This window comes from Leiobunum rupestre, chromosome 3, assembly GCF_980474605.1.
Source record: "Leiobunum rupestre chromosome 3, qqLeiRupe1.1.hap1, whole genome shotgun sequence".
Lineage (NCBI taxonomy): Eukaryota > Metazoa > Arthropoda > Arachnida > Opiliones > Sclerosomatidae > Leiobunum > Leiobunum rupestre.
Genome location: NC_143386.1, coordinates 32949003 through 32971924, shown reverse-complemented (window position 1 = coordinate 32971924; position 22922 = coordinate 32949003). Strand labels below are relative to the sequence as shown.

General features: G+C 35.7%; 1 long non-coding RNA gene and 1 pseudogene across 2 annotated transcripts; one reads left to right on the top strand and one right to left on the bottom strand.

Moving 5' to 3' along the window:
* Positions 1–5874: 5874 nt before the first annotated feature.
* LOC149951526 (uncharacterized) lies at positions 5875–6316 on the bottom strand. Its single transcript, XR_016479918.1, has 3 exons — positions 6253–6316; positions 6076–6190; positions 5875–6009 (listed from the first exon to the last, which is right to left on the bottom strand). It is a non-coding gene; the product is annotated as an uncharacterized LOC149951526 (long non-coding RNA).
* Positions 6317–6653: 337 nt separating this feature from the next.
* Positions 6654–19836, top strand: LOC149951525 (acetyl-coenzyme A synthetase, cytoplasmic-like; annotated as a pseudogene). Its single transcript, XR_016479985.1, has 15 exons — positions 6654–6735; positions 10425–10528; positions 11028–11100; positions 11173–11248; positions 13106–13202; positions 13308–13423; positions 13944–14136; positions 14587–14696; positions 15475–15607; positions 15670–15726; positions 15833–15913; positions 15985–16093; positions 18111–18310; positions 19354–19399; positions 19461–19836. The product of XR_016479985.1 is annotated as an acetyl-coenzyme A synthetase, cytoplasmic-like (transcript).
* The last annotated feature ends 3086 nt before the right edge of the window (positions 19837–22922 follow it).

The following is a 22922-nucleotide window of genomic DNA, read 5'->3' as shown; positions in this document are numbered from 1 at the left end:
TTTACTAACAATAGTTGTGGGCTATGCATTAACATATTAACTTCGTGTTGTTCCAAAATTCGCCGTTTGCTGTCAATAGGAATAAAGCGTATTTTGGCAAAACATATTAAAAACAAAAAATTTGACATTTTTTAGCTTGTTCTTAGGGATAAAATGATAAATATTCAGCAGATCTATGATAATTTAAAAAGGGCTTCACCCCTCTATCTTAAAAACTGTTCAATTTCTTAAGTTCGATTTAATTTTCAGATATTATTATTAACATTTTAATTATAATTAAGGCTTAAAAATTAATTTTAATAATTTTATTGTAAAATAAATGTAACTAAAAATAAAATGGCGCCCAAAATGCATACACTCCATATTTTGCTAAGCCTTGGACTATTCTTGTATATTATAAATTTATAAGCCCATTATAGGATCAATAATGCCTATAACTGGTGGCTTTACTAAATGCGGTGATGCACTGGGAGAAATTACCCTGGCTCAATTGGTCCTTCTCCACCTCCGACTTCGGTAAGGTAGGGGCCGGAATCCCACACAGCACAAGCCAGTCCAAAAGTGGTCGGAAAATGGTCCAACAGTCGGAAAGTGGTCATAGCCGTATAAGAGTAATTATAGAACAATTTCCTGGATAGCAAGTTTTTGGTGTTAGCTATACCGACCGTTGGGCCGACTATTGTAAAAATCTTTAACATAATGTTACTAAAAATTGGTCACAGTCCCCCTACTACCCAGAAAGACTTCGGCCCGACGGCATTGAGTTAAGTTTGGGGCAGCCTTCCACAAATGAGTCGGCCTGACGTCTGTGTGTTTTAGTTGGGCCTACCCACAAATTGGTCGGTCCGGCAGTTTAGTGTAATTGTAAGGTATACCTAATCAATGGTTGGCCCGACGGCTTACTTAAATGTTGGGGCGACTTTTCAAAAAAAAATCGGCCCGACGATTTAGCGTAATTAATAGGTTGACTTTTTTGACACTGAGTAAGGTATTCAACTGCAATAATTAATGACGTTAAATGCGTATGACATAGAATAGAGAATTTCACTTTACCATATCCTTCGCAATTAAATCATTAATGCTAAAATTCGGTTTAGCATAACAATAACATTTTTACTTATTTAAGAATGGCTGGGGTAACCTGTATTTTCCAGAGACGTATGCATATTTAATTAACCAAGGAAAATGCACCGGTGACGCAATTCCGACTGTAGAAAGCTGCAATAACTGTCTCCCAGCATGGCCCCGTACTCAATATAAGCAACTGCTTAATGACAATATTAACCAATTGTACGTGGATTACATAATAATTTGCCTTTCATTATACGGCCTAGTGTCTATAGAAGAAGTTTCTTTAAAATAATTGCAATAATTTAAGCTTTTTCCGTGTGTATGCCTAAAGAACTTAGAAATTCCGTCTTTTGGCTAAGATCAAAGTTTAGTATATTTCTTAGTTCTTTAGGCAAAACACTCGGAAAACGCTTAAATTAATGCATTTCTTTTAAAGAAACTTCTTCTTTAGACACTAGGCCGAATAATTAAAGGCAAATTATTATGTAATCAACGTATAATTGGTTAATATTGTCATTAAGCAGTTGGTTATATTGGGTACGGTGCCATGCGTGGAGGCAGTTATTGCTGCGTTATACTTTCGATAAGAATGTGTTAGAATTTGGCACTGGTGACTACTCCTTGTTTACACAAATCTCCGTAATTCACTGGGAAATATAGGTTAACCTAGCTATTCTTAAATTAATTTAGATTGTGTTATGTTAAATCGAAAATTAATGATTTAATTGAAAGGATTTAACAAAGTAAAATTTTCTCTACCATGTGATACGCATTAAAAGTCAATGATTTTTGCAGTTGAATACTTAAATCAGCGTTAAAAAGTCAATCCCTTAATTACGCTAAATCGTCGGGTTGACTTTTTTGGAAAAAGTCGCCCCAACACTTACAGTAAGTCATCGGGCCAACCATCGATTAGGTATACCTTACAATTGCACTAAACTGCCGGACCGAACAATTTGTGGGTAGGGCCAACTAAAGCACATAGACGTTAGGCCAACTCATTTCTGGAAGGTTGTCCCAAACGTTACTCAATGTCGTCGGGCCGAAGTCTTTCTGGGTAGTCGGGGGACTGTGACATTCGCGACTCTCCAGTGGATAGCAAAAAGGAAAAGTTGGCGATGCACTCTTCGCCAACAGTCGGTCCGACCAATTTTGGCTGTGTGGGAAACTGGGCGTTGGCTCAGGCAGCAGCTAACTTTGACACTCGCGCAATAGCGGCCAACCCATTCACCGAAATTCCGTGAACAAGGATTTTACCGCTATAAAACATGCTAACAAACTATTGGCGTTCAGCACCACGCTCGTTTTTATATTGGCTTCAATGCAAAAACTATTCTAAAAATAATTTTCCGCTAGGGGCGCTCAATACCGAGATATATTTTTGTTCGTAGGTTAACGTAGTAACTTCAACGATTAGGCTGGCCGCTATTGCGCGAGTGTCAAAGTTGGCCGTGCTCAGGCTAACTTGCGACGCTTGCGTTCTGGCGGAGTTGGTTCCATCTGCGCGTAGGCAAATCTCCAAATGAGGCGCTGCAGCCCTTTCGAGATACAAAGTTGTTCCCTGAGGTGATCCATCGTGGAAATTCATTGTTCTGTGATTAAATATCCTCAAAACCGATTGTCTCCAAAATAAATGTTTCCCCGAGATACTATTTTCGAAATCAACTACCCCAAGACAAACTATCTTAGAGTTCAAATATCCAGAAAGAAAACTGTCCCGAGGTAAACTCTACCCGAGACAAACTATTCTGGAGGCCAGAGAGCAATTCTTCCTCGAGATTCACTATTCCCGAGATTAACTATCCCGTAAAGAGACTATCTCCGAAACTACTCAAACCCGAGACACAATATCCCTGTTGCAAATTTAAAGCGTGTAAAAAGACTGTATAGTTTAAAGTTGAATTTGTTATCAGTCGGGCATCATAAAAAATAAGGTAGTTTTTTAGTTTACAACTTGTATATAAGCAGATTAAACATTTGTGTTAAGGCAGTCAGCTTCTGAAATGCATAAAATTCAGTTAATCTTAAGCCCCATTTTCAATCACGATTTTTCCGAACAAAAATCACGCTTTTGCGTCAAAACCAACCGCAAGAAGCTTCTCTATCGGCTTTTTTGTCACGCGAAGCAGATATCTAAATGGATTTGATATATGATTATTTTTAAATAAAAGCGCGTCGAAAAAGCAAAAGCGAAAAGCCTGAAATTTATCGTAATTGAAAACGGGGCTTTAACCTACATTTTGAACCAAAAGGCGGGACATAAAAGTAACCTTCGCTTGGATTGGTTCATTTTTACCTCTCCGAAGGGACATAGTCCCCTAGGAGGGGTTATACAATCACCGTGTCTGTGTGTCTGTCTGTGTGTCCTGCGAACGCGTTCGTATTTTCCGTGCAAAGGTTAATCATTGCGTACGCAGTTTCTCGAAATCTCTGCGTACGCAGTTTCTCGAAGGGTTGGCAAAACCACTGGGTGTAGGTGAGCGTTAACGGATTAATTTGCGGTTGGGTTTGGACGGTTTTTTTTCGTTAACGCTCACCGTCGCGACAGTTTTAACTGAGTTTGATCGGATATTTCGTTATTGTAATGTTTATGCGTAGGGTGTGAATGTTGAGTTTGTGATATGACGGTTGTGGGTGTTGAGTTTGTTGTGTTTGTGTTATGACGCTTGTGGGTGTTGAGTTTGTTGTGTTTGTGTTATGACGGTTGTGGGTGTTGAGTCGGTTGTGTTTGTACGGGGGTTCTCTCCTCAACATTTCTTATTGACTTTTGAGACGGACCAAGTGCTAAGTGTTATGGCAACCTTTCAACGTCCAATGGCAGGGTTTCCGCCAATTGTTCACGGTATTCGTCTTAGTGTCAATTTGCGAATTATTGGCGTCAGCCGGGAATCGAACCTGGGTCAGCCGTGAGAAATAGATTTACTCTAACCACTGAGCCACCGACGCTTGTTAAGCTATGGTGTTTTTGATTCATTGCCGCTGTGTTATTGATTCCTTTTACGTTGTGTTAGAAATCTGTAATATATTTTTCAATGACGTTGTTAAACTCTTTAATTGTCAGTAGTTTTATTTTTTTCGGATACTTTTTTTTAATATAATATGTATCTGGGTTTTAGGCAAAGGAAGGGTCGTATGTTATTTTTACTGATCGAGATAATGTTGTTTTTTGCCTATTCTTTGATCTTATATTTTTCGGCCGTATGCTGCATGACCCCGCAAGTAAGAAGGGAAACGCCTTCTTACTTCGGCGCTACCATTCGACGAGAGCTCACTGATTTCCCTCTTCTACCCATCTTGCTTGGCCAATTGAAGGGCTGCAACGACGTCACTAGTGTGACGTGACTCTTGATGACCCATGTTCCGGAAATAACGTTAAAACGCCCTCTACTCCAAAATTAAGCGTACAGTGTCATCTAGTGTTATTTTAGGGAAGATAATTAGCAATGCCATCTATTTTTCATTTTTTATTCAAATCTTCTGTAATGCCATCTTCTTACAAACCAAAAAGTAATAGCCCTCAAACAATGCCTTCTACTTTAAATTTCATTAACTTTAGAACACCATCTTTTTGGATAATAACAATAATTAAAAATAGCCTTCCATAGTAATCTGGGTCTTGTTTGAAATTAAAACAGAATTAAAAAATAATTATGTTTTACAATATTTTTATTACATATTCAGCTTTAGGGTACAATTTATTGAATAAAATTTACATTAAAGTACTGCCAACCTTGACCACACAGTTGCGTGAGAAAAACAAAAGAAGAGCTTCATGAAGTTACCCACAAGTGAGGAATATTCTTTAGTTTGTTTACTTTATGGAATTAAATTCTAGCAAGAAATATGAACCTGTAGGCCATATTAAATTTTGTACCTATAAGCCAATCGAAATTGGAACCTGTAGGAGTAGCGATCTAGTGATTGTATTATCAGTAGCTACTAAGCGGTTGGAGCTTAGTTCCAACAGCCAATTGTAGGCGGTGTTGATAATTACACCTTTTATGTTGCTATAATTGGCTGTTTTCAAATAGGGATGGCTCTTAAATCCATTTATGGAAATAACTGCTCACCCATTCGCCATCCCTACAGGTTTTTCTCCCAATCACAAAAATAGTTTTTTTAGTATTGTTTGTAAAATGTGTAGAAATTTGTGAAATAAATATTTGAATCAATTCGGTTTTGTGAAATATTTTCATAAGCACTAAGCAATTGTTTAAAAAGGGGTGATGATGACCCTTCATATACTGCGGAGGAAGTGAGCCTCTATTTCCCATCTTTAGGAACCCAAATGTGAAGAGCTACAGCGGCATAAAAGGAGTGCTCATAACTATAAGCAGTATAATCGATGGGAAACAGTTGCACTCGTGGTTAATCTGCTTTGCTAGCTCCCAAAAATTCCTCATCTGATTTTAAAAATAATGGAACAACCTAAAAACTGATGCAAGAAATAACAATACTGGTGGCGATAATATCCAGACATATTTATAAATGAACCACTTAAAAGAAAACACTTGTACATATTATTGCATAAGTGTCGTACGAAAAATCTGCAATATATAAAGAGCGGTAATGATGCGAGGAGATAATTGTTAATAATAATCAGCCTTTTCAATCTGACTGCATCCACAGAGAGTGAGACGTTCGGAAGATTAATGATGTTTCTGGAGTACGGAAAAATTTTTAAGTAAAAAGCAATTTCGAAAAATTATGCAAGAGACAGCAGGATAAAATTATATTCCATGCATCGACACATCGGCCCTAACAGTAAATAAAAAAACATTACAGTAAATATCATTCGTATTGACGTATTTTTAAACCCCAGCCTTTGTGGGTTAGGACACAACTAAGCCAACGTGCAAAGATATCACCCAAATATACATGCGAATGTGTATTATTGATGTGCGCAGAGTTGCGCAGAGTTCATTTTTTAGTATGCATCTACAAATAAAAATATTTGTATTTCCAAATTAATAATGTAATCATAATTTACAAAGAGTATTGCACCATTGTCTCTTCAGTTTTATAATTTTGTACCGGAAAGCCGCATGTGTTGATGAGCGTTACTGAACGTAGCCCAGTTTCGGGGTTACTAGACAAAACACGTCGAAAAGAGCCTTAACTGTAAGAAATAACGCCAATTAAAACCTTATGTTCAACGATTGTAACTTACATATTAAATACCTGCTTCTACAATGATGCGCTTAGCTCAACATTCTAAATTCCATGCTACATTAGTTAAAAATGTATACTTCTTCCGCTAAGCCTTTCGCTTCAATTCCTACGACAGCAGCAATAACTCCCATTGCAGTTTCGGCAAAATTAACTCTACAAATGATATTAAAAATGTCGGAAAATTTTAACAGGAAGTTAGGAATTCAAAACAAGTAGTACGTCACACTAAAGCAGCCCTTCAATTGGCCAAGCAAGAGGGGAAGAAAAGGGAAATCAGTGAGCTCTCGTCGAATGGTAGGGCTGATGCAAGTAGGCGTTTCCCTTCTTACTTGCGGGGTCATTCAGAATACGGCCGTTTATCTTCTGTTTTCTGAGCTTATTTTTTTTCTACGAAAACGTCCAGTTTTGGAGGAAACTTTATAGTGTGTACGTCGTGTTCTTTATCTTATCCGGTTTCATTATAATAACGTCGGAAATTCCTGTTTGTTAATGGTAAGGTGTCGCACTTCTTGCTATAATTACATTTTCTATTGTTTGGTTTCTAAATTTTTGAAGGAATTTGTTGCTTGGTTGCGTTATATTTTTTGTAATTTATTTTGTTTTTTCAGTCGTATATTTTGTTTAGCGTAATGGTTAATTTATGAAGAAAATATCAAGTGGTATACATCGTGCCCTTACACTTATGTTGGTCTGGTTTTTAACTGGGTCGTCATTACTTCGTAATTTCATTTGTTTTCTCGACTGATTAAGATGTTTAATGCAGTTCATCAATTGGGTTCGGTTGTTTTTATTTATAAAGAGTTCTAACTATACAGTCTACGGTCATTTATTGATATACGAGCTGTCGTTTAGTCAAGTGTCTTTCTGTGCTTTGTGATTGGTAAGTTTTTCGCTTCTTGTTAATACATTTTTATGGGTGTGGATATTTGGACATCTACGATTCCTAATGCAGTCATTGATTTCCTGGGTGTGCGAGTCATTATATGATATTGGAAATTGGACGGTATTGGTCTTTTTCATGCGGTATGTGTCACAACGTCAACAGGAAGTCTACGAGTCGTTCACTACCAGATGTCGAATTTAGCTATTCTACGTTATCTTCATAAAGGGCGAGTATTTAAATAAAATGAGCGTTAAAGTTGCGACTTGGGAGTCTGAACTCCAGACTACGAAGTTCTACCAGATTCTTTGTTTTAAATGCTCCAGACGATGATTGGGGTCATTTAGCTGAATTCTTTGACTTAGGTTTGGCGAGGCGACTTAACATGTCACCTCCCAGCACTGACATTGCATGCCTCGTATAAAGTCATTTATTTAAATAGGATGGAGGTACGTGTTAACTAGCTGTAGATGACGATACATGTTAGCTCTAATTGTAGACGGCGATACATGTTAGTTCTAACAGTAGATGGCGATACAAGTTAGATCTAACCTTATGTCGCGACTCGCAAATCAAGTTTCACGGCATGCATCGCCCGATACCAATAGGCCTTTCAATGAAACCTGTTCAGCACTCGCCAAGGAGTATTAACATTCCGCGCCTAGACTACCAGATTCCTTTTTAGTCTTTGTCACTTGTGGTCGCTTGGTGCCTGAAATAAGGAAATATTTTTAACGCTGTAAACGTTAGGCCTAAGTTGGAATTCGGGATCATAGATATAGATAATAAGTCGGGATTTCATTATTATAAAATGCCTAAAAAGGTTACGTGGGTTAAAGGAAACACTTGTTGAATTCCGGATTGTGAAAGTAATACGTTGAGTTCTAATGGGATCAGTTTTTCTCGTTTTGAATTTTCCTTCAATATATTCGGATATTTGAGCATTAACTGTACTTTTGATGGTTTTGGGGTTTTATTTCCGTCTAGTGGCTCTTCTGTTCTTTGTTCAAATTAGAACGCTTTGTCTTTCCCCGTGGATCATTTTCTCGTTCGCCACGGAACGCTTTGTCGTTCGCCGTGGATCATTTTCTCGTTCACCGTGAAATGCTTTGTCGTTTCAAAAATTAGAGCTCATGTGTCCTGCCGGCGGTTCATTATGCTAAATTAATAAAAGTAACCTAACCTAACCCATTGCGCGCTGAAAAGGAAAACCAGTCCTAAAGCTAGATTACTTGAAATTAGTTCCAAGCTAGCAGTTTTTACAAGCGAGAAATTAAATGAGAGTGATGTGGAACTGGTTGACGGTAACGAAGCTCTTTACCATATTTCATGGCCGAAACTTGGTACCGTTTCGGACCTTGCTTCTAAGATATGTCAATATGTGAAAGGTAATCACGAAGTTCTTGTAATTTTGGATAAATATAAGAAAGGGTCCATAAAATCTCACGAAAGAGCTCAACGTGCGGGAAACGCATCTCCAAAGCAACTATCCCCATACACAATTTGGTATAAAATCCAATTGTTTTTATTTTATACTTAGGAATTCGAACCCAAAATATTAGTATTGTTTCCTAAAGTTTTCTCGACAAATAATAAGATCAACGGCTTGACAAATGTGGTCTTGTTGCCTTTAAGTCTATTGTAATATTTATTCCAAATGAGTGTCTCATTTTGTAGGAAAGTCAAGATAGATAGATATTAAATTACTGTTTAAATGAAGGCCAGATATGCTGTCATTTTTGCAGTTTTAATTGAGAGTAAAATATGCATTATTTTTGCAGTTTTAATTGAGAGTAAAATATGCATTATTTTTGCAGTTTAATTTGAGATTACAATGTGCATTATTTTTGCAGTTTAATTTGAGATTACAATGTGCATTATTTTTGCAGTTTAATTTGAGATTACAATGTGCATTATTTTTGCAGTTTAATTTGAGATTACAATGTGCATTATTTTTGCAGTTTAATTTGAGATTACAATGTGCATTATTTTTGCAGTTTAATTTGAGATTACAATGTGCATTATTTTTGCAGTTTAATTTGAGATTACAATGTGCATTATTTTTGCAGTTTAATTTGAGATTACAATGTGCATTATTTCTGCAGTTTAAGTTGAGACGAAAATATGCATTATTCTGGATAAAATTGAGACTAAAATTAATATTATATTTGCAGCTAGTAATAAGTTTAAAATAACCTATAGTTATAAACGCTTAAATTTAATCTTAAACAAGCCTTCTTTTTATCTTAAACAAGACTAAATTTAGAGGAGGAATATCAGACTTAAATTAAACTGAAATTAACCGTTATTAGAGTTCTTAATAAAGACTCCCCCAGAGCCGAAATAAATCTAAAATAAGGATGTATTTGGGACTGTGGCAGTTTCAAAAACGTCTTAGATCAGTTTTATTTTTCTAACTTGTTTGAAACTTAAACCAACCGAAATATAGTAATCTTAAATAAGACTCGATTTTTACTCAAAATAAGAATAAATTAACTCTGAAACCAGGATGTATTTGGGACTGTGGCAACTTAAAAGGAGTCTGTTTTTATGCTAAAAAATACAACTTCGATTTGGGTAAGGGTCGGGGCCCGTATCTTTGGCCCTTGATTTCTCAGCGACCCCCGAGGTGACAAATATGAACAATAAGTCCAAGAATGTGGTATGAAAAACTCTCAGAGGCAAGATACCCGTTTGGGCCCTCGGGGGCCCGTAATTTTTAGCACTTGATTTCTCAGCAACCACTGAGGTGACAATCATGGCACGAGTACTACGTATGAAAAAATCTCAGCGGCGTGATACCCGTTTAGGTCCTTTATTTCTAAGCAACTGTATACGACATACTTTTTGAAGTATAAAATTTTCTTTCGATAGTGAAGTGGCGGATGTGGAACCAATATTACACCTACTATTTTGAACAATATAATAGTAAAAACAAATTAAAATACGTAACTAAAATTGTAAATAACTCCTAATATGTTGTTGAAGCTAATTTATATATATATTTACATATCATTAAAAATAATAAGTAATCTTTTTGCTAAATATCGATGGCACTTATGTAGCAATTCTAGAAACAGGGTTGCCAGTCATAAGGGTCCCCGCTTCCCTAGCACGTGCAAAGGTACAAGAGCTCTAACCTGTGCAGAAGAATCGTGGTAGAACGAAACTGGAGAAGCCGCTCTTTCTAGTAGTTCTATTTGTAATATACGAGGACATATTTCAATAAACGTTTTGTTGAAAGAAAACCCTGTACAGTCGCACGGTTTTATGGAAAGTGAAAGGTTTTCAATGTTTGCAGGTGTGCAGAAGGGCGATACAGTGGCGATTTGTAGGCCAATGATCTTTCAGCTGATCATAAGCATGTTGGCATGTGCCAGAATCGGAGCAATTCATTGCGTCGTGGTATGTATTCAGTTTGTACAAAACTTCTAATTTGAAAGGGCAGTGGCGTGGGCAGTATTTCAACCTATGGGGTCCGAAATACCTTAGGCAAAAAAAGGCTAATTGAATAAAAAACCTTTGTGAATGATTTTTTCAAATTTAATTTACAACACACTCCGACCGTCTGAATTATAAAACGATACTCGCTTACTAGAGGAACGACAAAGCAATTATTTTGTTCGATGGACGGCCTTTGAAAACACGAAAACACCACGTAGAAGCTTAAAAGAAGCTTAAAGTTTCTTGACTAAATAAGCAACAGACCACGCTTGTCGTTCTTATACGTATTTCTATTATTTAGGTCGGTAGAAATCTAATGTACGAATTAATTACATCACAGAAGAGGGATAGATGATAATAGTTTCAGTTAAAGCTGTGGATTGGTTTCACTTCATACGTTACATACATTAATGCATACGTACATGTACCTGGTTAATAATTCAATGAATCCATATGTTAGTTTGCAGGTTTCTCAGCGGAGTCTATAGCGAACCGTCTTTTAGACGCTAAATGCAAAGTTTTAGTTGTTGCCGGTAAGATCAAGATATATTTTTCGATGGTTATTGTGTTATCTGACACGAATGTATTTTGCTTTGTTTATCTAGATGATGTATGGAGAGGGAAAAAACTAATTAACATTCGAGATCTCTCTCACACGGCTTTAGAAATTTGCCACTCAAAGTAAAAATTATTTAAATATAAACCTTTTCTCCCTAAAACGCTAAAACCAAATATCCTTAAGGCGATACAGTTTGAATTTTAGGGTTCCCGCTTTCCAATACAATATATCGATCAGCTCTTAAATACGTTAGTGATATTTAAAAAGTTTATTTGGCAGTATAGATAGGCGTTGATTTGAAATATATCAATTCCAGGTTCCTAATTCTTGTTTTATAGCTAGTGGCTAGTTCCAAAATAATGGAATTGTTAAGGTGAAACACTTTCGACATTTTGTAATCCATTTTGTAGGCGCTTAAAGGGAATATAACCTGCAACGCAATCTTTATGGAAGACCCCTTCAATTTTTTTAAAATTTCCCTGTGGCGCCAAATATTTTTAAAGTCAAAGGTAAGAGCGATCAGAGCTGCAAACGTTAGTGTTCCACACCAAATACCTCATGTTATATTCCCTTTAAATTAAGATAGAATTGTTTTGGGGTTTTTTGGAACACGAGCTTCAAAATGCACTCATAGGTTTCAGATGAAGCCGATTTTTGGATAATGCTTTGTTTGTTTTATCGCCAAATGTAAAATACTCAAAAACACAATACTAATTAATTTTCCGGAATACTTGGTGAGAGATAGAACCTTAGGGATTCGTTTAATTTGATAACTGGATATTAGACTAGTATGAAGATTAATTAATTTTAGCATTTAGGCCTTTAACATTTTTTTATAAAATGTTTTATATTTCACATCATTTTCAATGCGTAAATCATCTGAAAAACTTTATACCGTGTTGCTCTTTTTGCTCAAAAAAGGGTTTGTTTTTCGAAAAATATGTTTTCTAGAAATTTTCAATTTTTACGGTGGGTTATTCTTACCAAGGAACACTCGTTGGCGAAATTTCATCGATTTCGAAAAGTGTTTGCACGTAATTTGAAAACTTTCTTTTCCCTGCTAAGTGCTGGAATAAATTTGTCAATGGGAAACTTGTAGAGCGTCATGCAAAAAGTAAGACTATCGTTGGTTCGAAAACCATTTACGAATTCTTCACTGAATACACTTGATTTGGAAATGTGACAAGTTGGGCAAGCTAAAATATGTTGTCCTATAATTTCCAAAATTTAAATTTACGTTCATTGGTAAAAGTAGGATACATCTTAAAACTTATTTTGATTTAAAGTACGTATGTTGGAAAAGTCTTAGAATTTTCTAAAAGGAACATTTTATTTAACCAAGTACAAACAAAACTTTAACTAAAAACTTACAACATTTGTAAGATTGGTGTGAACACTCCACCGTCGATGCGGTGCAAGATTTGGCTCGAACAATCCTGTTGTCAAACGCACGTTGAACTATTTCGGGGGTAACTTCCCCGTATGCGTTTATAGTTCTTTGACGAAGATCGTCAAGCGTTTCAACGGGAGTGGCGTACACTTTATCTTTGAAATTTTGGAAATTATAGGAAGAACTATTAAAGCTTGCCCAACACATTTCCAAATCAAGTTTATTCAATGAAGAATTTGTTAATGGTTTTCAAACCAACGATAGTCTTACGTTTTCCATTCGAGTTTCTCATTCAAATAACGTGGAAACACTTTCTGAAATGGATGAAATTTCGCCAACTAGTGTCCCCCGGTACGGATAAGCTACCGTAAGAATTTCAAATTTCCAGAAATAACTCTCCGAAGCAAAACATTAACACTGTATAACGAATTACGCTTACTACAGCTCTAATTATGTTCCATTCATTTAGTTTTAATTAACTTTCTTTACAATGAAGATAGGATGAGAATGAGGCCCACTCCTATATTGAGCATACAATGCCAAATGCCATGTTTTTGACAGCACTTCTGAGCTTCATTTTTTCATTCAGAGGTTATACGTTAAATTGTTCAATTGTTTACCAACATCTTGGCCACCAAGAGACTCAAGATAACAATGAAACATCCAATTTGAACGAAAAAATTTCGGTAAAATATAAAATTAAATATAAAGGTATATACAGTATGTATATACAGTAAAATGTAAAATTTATAAAAATTGTGATTTAATTTTCCTGATTTATTAAAAATTAGATTGTTTGTAATAACTGTCGAGACGTCTGGTGGCACGAGGAAATGCAGACTGCGAGTCCAATTTGCGAACCTGAATGGGTGGGCGCCGAGGACATTTTGTTCGTGCTGTTCACTAGGTATTGAATTCGTTTCTCAATTTCGTAAATTCAGTTCTAACCGCTTTTAAATATGGAATAGCCTGGTTTTGAAGAACTTATCAAAATAAACCTAATAATTAACACCTACCCGTAACAAAATTAATATCTGATTTCCGTATATACATTTAAAAAATATTATTAGTTCCTAATATTAAAGTTACTCAAATGCTAAATTTGGAGATAGAAAGTACTTGATTTATTTTAAATGTTTTGTCTTGTGTCTTTGGTGTTGTTTCGCGGCTTAATTGAGCAAAATAAAACATTTACAATATTTCTTAAATTGGGTTCAAATAAAAACTATGGATTCTTTTATGCTCAAGTTGCTTAGCGACATTATTGTTCGGTTCAGAAGTCAATGAATCAAGCGTAAACATTCTACTATTAACGATGAATAAGATTATAAAGGCCATTTAATAAAAATTCTAGCCTACGTTAGAATGAAACTGTTCTAAAAGATTATCCAACTAATTAGTAACGCTTATTACTAAACTTTCGCAAGTGGATCGACGGGAGCCCCGAAAGGAGTGGTGCACACGACTGGTGGCTACATGGTCTACGCCGCCATCACCTACAAATACGTTTTTGACTTCAAGCCAGGCGAGCTCTTTTTCGGAACGGCCGACATCGGATGGGTCACCGGACATACCTATAATGTTTACGGGTTGTTATTAAACGGAGCCACCGCAGTTATTGTAAGTTGGCCTATTAAAAAATTTATAAAAATATTATATAATATTATATAATATTATATAAATTTATATAAATTATATCAATATTTAGTAATATAATATATAATAAAAGGTCCTTTCACGAGTACTAACATTTTCACCAAACGTTCTTTGGCCAACACGAGTTTCTCCGTGTGAATGGATAAAACATTTCTACAAGTGTTGGCCTGACACGTTTTAAGAAACGGTTGGTTTTTCTGACCGAGGTTTAGCTCCAATTATTAAAATATATTGATTGATTTTAATTTAAAAAAAACAAAATAAATGTTGTTCACTTTAATTAATTTCATCGAAAGAATAATTTTGAGCGAAAATGAAACTTGTTTTGCGAACCGTAAATCAGAATTTTTGGGCCATAATGTTGCCACTTGTGAAAAGGCCTTCAGAATTTATCTGAAAAGTTTTTTTTTTCAGTTTGAGGGTGTTCCCGATTACCCTGACCCTGGGCGTTATTGGGCCCTGATCGAGGAGCTGAAGGTTAACATCAGGGATCTGATGAAATACGCCGATGACTTCGTCACTAGGTACTTCTTTGATTGTTGATTTTATATTACTTAAAACACATGTAAAAATAAATAATCAAAAGAAAAGGTTGTTGGGCATACTTAAAAACCCACAATTAAATTTTTTCGTTTTAATTTGACATTTTCCTGCGTTATGAAGTCATAAAAATAACAATTATAATAATCAGCTTGGCTAATACCTAAGGCACCACCCTAGGTCCAAGTCATCTAGCCACTCTTAATGCCTTTAATTCAGGTTGCCTGGTTTAATGCGTAGGAGGGTAGTGGAAAGAACTTCATGCCACGCGAGCGAGCAGCTCCCTACAAGCGGATTCCATCAAAAAAACGCTTTGGAAATGTAATATGCCTAGTTTTACGTTTCAGGATATATCAACATATTTTTGTATGAAATCAACGGTTCAAAGATTTTTGTAATCTGAACTTTTGAATTCAAAGTCTGATTTCTCCCTCTGCTGCGATGCAGAGTTAGTTGACAACATTTCCCGTTCTTAGATCTAGGATATTAAACCCTCATTTAAAAACAGTGTTTGGAACTTTATCAAGTTTCATCAGTGTCTAAAAAGGTGACAGCTTTCGAAGTGTTTCCTTATCTTTCGAGAACATTAAAAAAGACAAATTAGCTATTTCGTGCCATTTATAACCGAAGATTTTGCACTTTTCAACACGCCTTGCCTAGAAAATTAGCTTTTGCACTTTTAACTATTTAACTATATATCTAATTTTAAATTATGATCTTGATTATATTCATCTTGATATTTACTTCGAGTGTTTTTCAAAGATACGATCGTAGTAGTTTGACGCTATTGGGCTGCGCTGGCGAACCAATCAATCCCAAAGCCTGGAAATGGTTGCATGACCTTGTAGGCGAAGGACGATGCCCCATCATCGACACGTACTGGCAGACCGAAACTGTAAGTCTCAAGGGCAGATTACGAGTAATATACCTACATTTCAAATAATATCTGCTTTTAAGGGTGCCGCGGTTTTGAGTCCACTGCCTGGTTGTACATCACTTAAACCTGGCTCCGCTGTTCGTAATTATTTATTTTCATTAATTTTTTTATGTCGATGAAAATTAACTTAAAAACGGTTTAGTGTTAATCTTTTTATTAATCTTGTTTGTTTATACATGTTAGACATTTCCGATGTTTGGAGTCGTTCCCGTGTTATTAGCTGCAAATGGAGAAGAAATAGAAGGACCCGGAGAAGGCCAATTGGTAATAAAGACGTCGATATATTTGATGCCTGTAACAATTATGAACAGTCCTCCTCCTCCGAGGTTTCTTAGGCTTTCAAACAGCCTTAGCCCGGAATGATGAGAGCTCTCTGGGGAAATTATGACCGCTTTGAACAAACATATTTTCACACTTTTCCCGGCTACTATATCTCCGGTGATGGTAAATACGATTTTTAAACTTTTCTCCCAATCGAACTCCGTTGTGCCAGGAAGTTCCTCCTCTGAGAAGCCTATCAAATCGATCAGGTATCCCTAAATGTTAGAACCCTAGAAATTAGGTTTGTGAACTAATTTTAAAACTAGTAAAAGAAAAATCGTAAAGGAAATATTGTGTGATACCGAATTTGTAATAAATGTTTGGTGTTACTTTTCTGATTCTGTAAGAAAATATTAATGAGTAGGGTTAACTTTAAAAAGTTTTCTTCTTATTGATCACAGAGAATGTGTAAAGTGGGCCCTTCTATTGGAAAAAAAATAAAAGCAGTCAAAACACATTTTCCCTTCAAAATAAAAGTATCCACTAACGAAAGCAGTAATAGCAAATGTTTAAAAGCGTGGGTGCCCAAATGGGTGACATCGACTTTGAAAATTTTGGTGTAGAAAATTTACGAAATTTTTTTAAGAAAAATAACTGCAATAAACATGGCGATCTCGACCATGAGAGTGAAAAATGTGGTGGCGGAATTCAAATTAAATCGCGCTTTTGTCAAGAAAAAAGTTAAGCGATATTGCTAACCGTGATTGACGATATGGTTTAGATTGCTTGGACCTTTTCATATTCGAAAAAATGAATTTTGAAATTTTAAATTGATATTATAAAAATAGCCGAAATAAAACCGAATCCACCGAAGATTTTGGCTGGGAAGTGTAAAAGACGAAATGGTTTAAAAACAAATGCTCATGTCACCTGGCACATTTTACTGACCCGATTAACGGAGTTTGTGGGCTACCTTTACGCTTTTAAAAAAAATTAATTTGAAACTTCAAAATTAGTCCAAAGTTATCGAAATATTTTATTAAATAGAAAAAAAGGTAGTTACTAGAAGAATTGACTGGGTACCAAGTATATATTTAATCCTACTTTTGGAGAATAACTGTGATTAGAGCATTTGTTTGCTCTCAATCCCCTCACGCCCAAAAATCAACTCCTTTACCCAAGAAAATCTAATCAGCCAAGTTTGTCAGCTGACGTCATCCGAAAATTTCACCTTGATGGCCTCGGATCTTCATTGGCATTCTCGTTAAGTTGAAATAAATACATTCTTCTTGGCACTATTTCGGAATCACCATTATGAGCATGAATATACCTCTAAAACTAAAATATAATATAATAATTGCTGAAAACTGATGGCCATTAGGATTCGCAATGCAACAAGATTGCCCCATGCAATCTTGTTGCATTGCGAATCCTAATGGCCATCAGTTTTCAGCAATTATTATATTATATTTTAGTTTTAGAGGTATATTCATGGGGCAAGATCAGTTAATCAACGGTCCTAGTAAGGGCCCTTACTTTATTTTAAGAAAAATGCCTTTTTTTGACGAATAGGAGTCAGAAATGTCGTTGTGTAACGCTAAATATTAATAAGCCTAGTATTTTATTTCACACAGTCAGTAGTTTTTTTGTCCCACATTCTTAAATTTATGGCTCTATTTACGGTTTCAGAGTCATCTCAAAATTCTAAGATTATATTAGTATGTCGGTTGAACCCGTATATCACGAGTAAATATATAGTTAGCTTAACTGTTGGCAGAATGTCAAACCGACCATTTTCTGAATAGTCGGCCAGAGTGACATCTGACCTATCGGATGGACAGTTTGCCGACTAGTAGGGCGGGCTCTTAACTTCGACGTTGGCCCGATGGTTTTGTGCTGCTGGCAGTGTATTGAATAGGGCCAAAAATTACGATAATGGAACTTTGCAAGGGAAGAATCACACACTAACATTATAAAACATTTTTCAATATTTACGTCAAATTTTTCTTAAGGGAATTTATTCCAAAGAGTCTTGAATTTTCAGAAAATAAGTTTGAAAGCTTGATTGGAAGATAGACAATTTTATATTCTACGTATTTAAAACTGTCTAAAAGCAACAGAATAAACAAAAATTTTATTTAACTATATGTTTCAATGATTTCACAATGAACTTTTTGAATGTTTTCTTGAATTTTAAAAGGAGCAATTCGTGACGACGATGGATATTTTTGGATTTGTGGCCGAGTTGATGACATGCTGAACGTGTCAGGACATTTGTTGTCCACGGCACATGTGGAATCAGCTCTGTTGGAGCATGTATCCGTGGCTGAATGCGCGGTAGTCGCACGACCCCATGAAGTCAAAGGGCAGTGCCTTTACTGTTACGTTGTCTTAAAAGAGGTTGTGACATTTTCTATTCTGAAATTAGCAAAGCAGTCACAAATTGTCTTAGCTCGTTTGGAAAGTAGTAAACGCGTTATTTTATAAACTGAGGTTTTAGAATCCTATAGCTAATCCCAGCTGGTCCATTTTGTTATGTCAGGGGAAAATATTCTGATTTTTACATAAATTATAGAAATATACGAAAACCAGTTCTTTGAACTGAAAAAGTGTTCTTTCTTTTAAATATTGCCGCTAAGAAGAGACAGATTTTAAAATAGTTGTTTCATTCCCGTGGCCTTACAAGACAACAATCCGTGTTAAACTATTCAATCAGCTAATAACAATAATCAGCTAGGCTAATACTTTGGCACTACCTAATTAGGCCCAAATGAGCTAGGGACATAGAAAAGGTCCAGTTTGATCTATGGAAGAGATGGGGTCAACATTTGTCATTTTCCATGACCATGTACATGAATAAATTCTCGCATTTATTGAGATAGGGTAACTAGAACCGAGGGGCTAATCACTCCGCGTAATCGGTGTACAGAGCCGTACCTTTGACTGTACTAATGGGATTACGCGTAATCTTTGAAGTCCTGCCTGAGCGTAAGCCGGTGTACAGACTTTCTAAAAGTGGTTAGCCCATCTGCTAGAACTTAGAGTCAACGTCTAATTTTAAATGTCTTTGAAAATGTTAAGAGCACAATGTTAAATTTAACGCCTCCGTGCATTTTGTGTTGTAAAATGAGAATTAATTGAATGAAATCATGGAGCCACCACCCACCAGCGACGGAACAAGGTTAATTTGACTAATTGAAAATATAAAATAAAAAAGATGAGTCAATACAAATATGACAATATTTAAAAAAGTAGGAAATGTAATTTTTACGAAAAGCAATGTTACTGAAACTTTATCGTAAAATTAATAGTTTTCGCCTGACTGCGAGTTCGGTGATCATGGCGCTTTTAATCAAAAGACAAATTGTGTTGTACAAAGGAAGTTTTTTAAATATTTGAATATTGTAGTATTTCTTTTGAAAAAAATTATTTATTTCCTCTAGAATTGGAGTACATCGGACACAGTTTCAAAAGAGTTAAAACTGAAAAGTATTTGTTTTCGCTTTTATCTGACTTATTTCAAAATAATAATAGTTTATTTATTTTCTAGTAAGAGGCAAAATTGGACCGTACGCTAGCCCTGATATTTTGCACTATGCCTCTGGTTTGCCTAAAACAAGATCGGGAAAAGTGATGAGAAGACTTTTGCGCAAAGTTGCCACTAATGATCACGATCTGGGGGATCTCAGCACTTTGGCGGATGACGGCATTCTAGAGGAACTTCTCCGTGAAAGTGTTTTCTAATTGATGGTGGCGGTGTGTTCTAAAAGACGTTTACATTTTTAGAAATTCGATGATGTAAAATAAGTTGCAATGGCAGTAATTAAATAATCACTATTTTTAAATAACTGAAAACCTTACATTTTAAATGTTATTAAGTACAAATTTATTTTTAGCTAATAAAATGATTTAAGTACAAATTGAAATACTACATTTCTAGTTTCTTGCTGATAGATGGCTGTCAATTACACAAGGCTGCGCAAACGGTAATGATTTTATCCACTTTTTGTAGAAATGCAATGGTAAAACTGATTTCAAAATACTGAAACACTTAAGTTTGCCAATTACTCTTTCAACTTCAATTCTGACTGTTGCAATTCGCCTTCTATGTTGTTTTTATGCGTAAATGCTGGAATGTTTAACTTTACTTTAATGAAATCCAAGTCTTCAGATATGGTGAAACCACGGTCAGCCATCACCTATTTTATCAGTAGGATATTAGGTACATGTGATATTTATATGGTTTTAATAAGTCTATAATTACCTCATCACGAGGACGCAGTAAATTAAAAATTCCCGAATCTCTATTGATCAAAATTATCACTAGCACGACCTCCGTAACATCTGGATACTTGCATAATGATGCCGGAAGGTGCTATGACCGTAGTAAATTTCAATGTATTATGACTCTTATAATTGCTATTTGTCATAGCTCTAGCTCGAAGTTTTCTTGGCCTTTGTACGAATACTTCCGAACAGTCTTTAATACAAGTAGTTCTGGGATAATTTATTTTGAATGCACTGGGGAGAGTACTTCGAATAGTTTCCCTGGGAACCAGCATACGATGTCCTTAAGATGATCGTACATAATATTTAACCACAATTAAAAAATCCTACCAGCCAGTGAACCAGAAATATGGAATTTTCTGTCTAAATCTTGAAAATACAGGCTCAGTCTCAATTTCATTAAAACAAGAAGGGTTAGATCAGTTATCTTCAGGGTACACGGAGGTGTTAAATTTAGATTTTATAAAATATTTACTAACAAAGTAAAATGTAGCAAACCTAACCCAGTGAAAAACTTTCAGTCTTTGGTGGTGAGACGGTCTTCATAGTCGTGCATGTCTATTTGGGTACTTAGGCTAAATTTGCAAATTTTAGATTTTCTGGGCGCAAGTATAAAGTAGCCCTGATCTATTATACTAGGATCTTCCCACTGTGTTCCAATAGTTTCACTTTTGCCCTTTTTCTTACATTCACATAGAACTGCTACGGTTTCTTCACCTTTAGAGTTGAAATTGGATTCAATATTGCTCATTTCCTCTAGAAAGCTGGTGCCAACTTCGCTGCTTGTATTGAAACTGGTCCCACCTCCGCTGCTTGTATTGAAACTGCTCCCAAGTCCGCTGCTTGTATTGAAACTGGTACCAACTCCGCTACTTGTATTGAAACTGGTACCATCATCGCTACTTGTATTAAAACTAATCCCAACATCGCTAGCTATATTTAAACTGGTCTTAGTACTTGTATTTAAACTTAGTCTGCCTTCGATACTTCTGTTAACACGATCTTCTCTATATGAATGAAGGCTGGAGTTAATATCAATTAGTTCCGCATCTATCTGAAAATTAGTCAGAGCTGTTGCTTTTCTTTTCAAAATTCGCCTGCCAGGTGATAAATGGTAATGATGACCAAGATGTTGGCTGGGATACGGAGAGTTTTTGGTAGGCCGTCCACAAAATGTAGGGAACATACCTAGAAGTTAAAATTTAGTAAGCGTATAAAAGCTAGAGCATGCCAGTAATTATAAATACCGAAGATCTTTTCTTTGGATAATAATTCTTTCTCTGTAGCGCACGAATCAATTTAAGTTTTTCGGTTTCTTCCCGAGGGAAAAAGTGAAATCCATAAGGAACGAGGCAGGGACAATATCTTTTAGCTAATGGTAAGCCTTGGCAATCTTGGTGAATATTACACTCTGAGGCTTTCCAAATCCTTAAATTTTTATCCGCTTTCACACATTTTATAACAGAACAATATCTACCTGGATATCTATAATTCATTTTAATAAATCTTTACGTTTCCAAGTTTTTAAATACTTGAATAAAATAACTAGTCCCGAGTCTAAACCTAATTGTAGACAAATTATACGCAGACGAATGATAATAGTTCCTTCAGTTGCTCAAAGATAGCGCTACTGCAAACAATATAACGCATCGAAATGGCAGCGCCCTTAAAAATATCGTGGTAAATTACGTATACTGCGTACCTGGAAAATAAATTAGTATTCCCCACCACGGACTCGTCATTTTAGCTTCGGCAACGTGGAAACTATATAATTTCGGGCAAACGACCGTGGCACCATTGTAAAAATTAGGCAGATTTTATTTCACTATAAATTTTGTCTGCTTTGCATTCTAGCTAATTAACAACGATTTTTTGTACAAGGTGAAACAGGGATATTCTACGAAACTAATTTCGGAGATGCAGGGGCGTAGCGAACCACTTAGATTGTGAGGGGGGGAGTACAATTTTTCCAACTCTAAGCCTAAAGATTGTCAACTTCATGGAATATATTTTTCACTATCAATTCAAAGTAAATGACTTTGATTCAAATAACTGTCGGTGGTATACTTGTTTCGGGCCTGATTACCAACAGTCGTTCGACTGTTCAAATAACTGTCGGTGGTATACTTTTTTCAGGCCTGATTACCGAAATGTTGGAAATCTGAACATAATTCCTTTTTGATCTTTTATATGACTGAAAATAACCACGTAAAGTCGTAAATGTAATGTATGTAGTAGGTGAAGTCCCATGAACGGGAGTGAAACAATCAATTTCTTTCCGTCAATCGGAAAGCTCTTGAATCTGTACACAGAGTTCTATAGTTTATTAGGGCTTAAGAAAAGTAACAATTATATCTTTATTAATAATATCTTACCCTAACATATTTAGCGATACGAATGTAACCTACTCGAGTTGAGAGATTTTTAATAAGGAAACATTATCAGATTGATCTTTTCCGAAAAAATAAAATACAATTTTATTAAATCGCAAAAGTTTCACAGTTTTGAGCGATTTATTGGCAAATAAAATGTCGGATATAAGTCGGCCGTTGGTCGGGCTATAAATGTGTCATGTCTTTTTCAAGTCACGACAGCTATTACAATTCAATGTCGGCGTTCAGACTCTAAATAGTTCCAATGATAAGACTTTTAGAGTCGGCAAGTGGTCCAAAATTTTAAGTCGCCATACCGACTTTAAAAGCGACCAAAAACGTACTTACAAGGT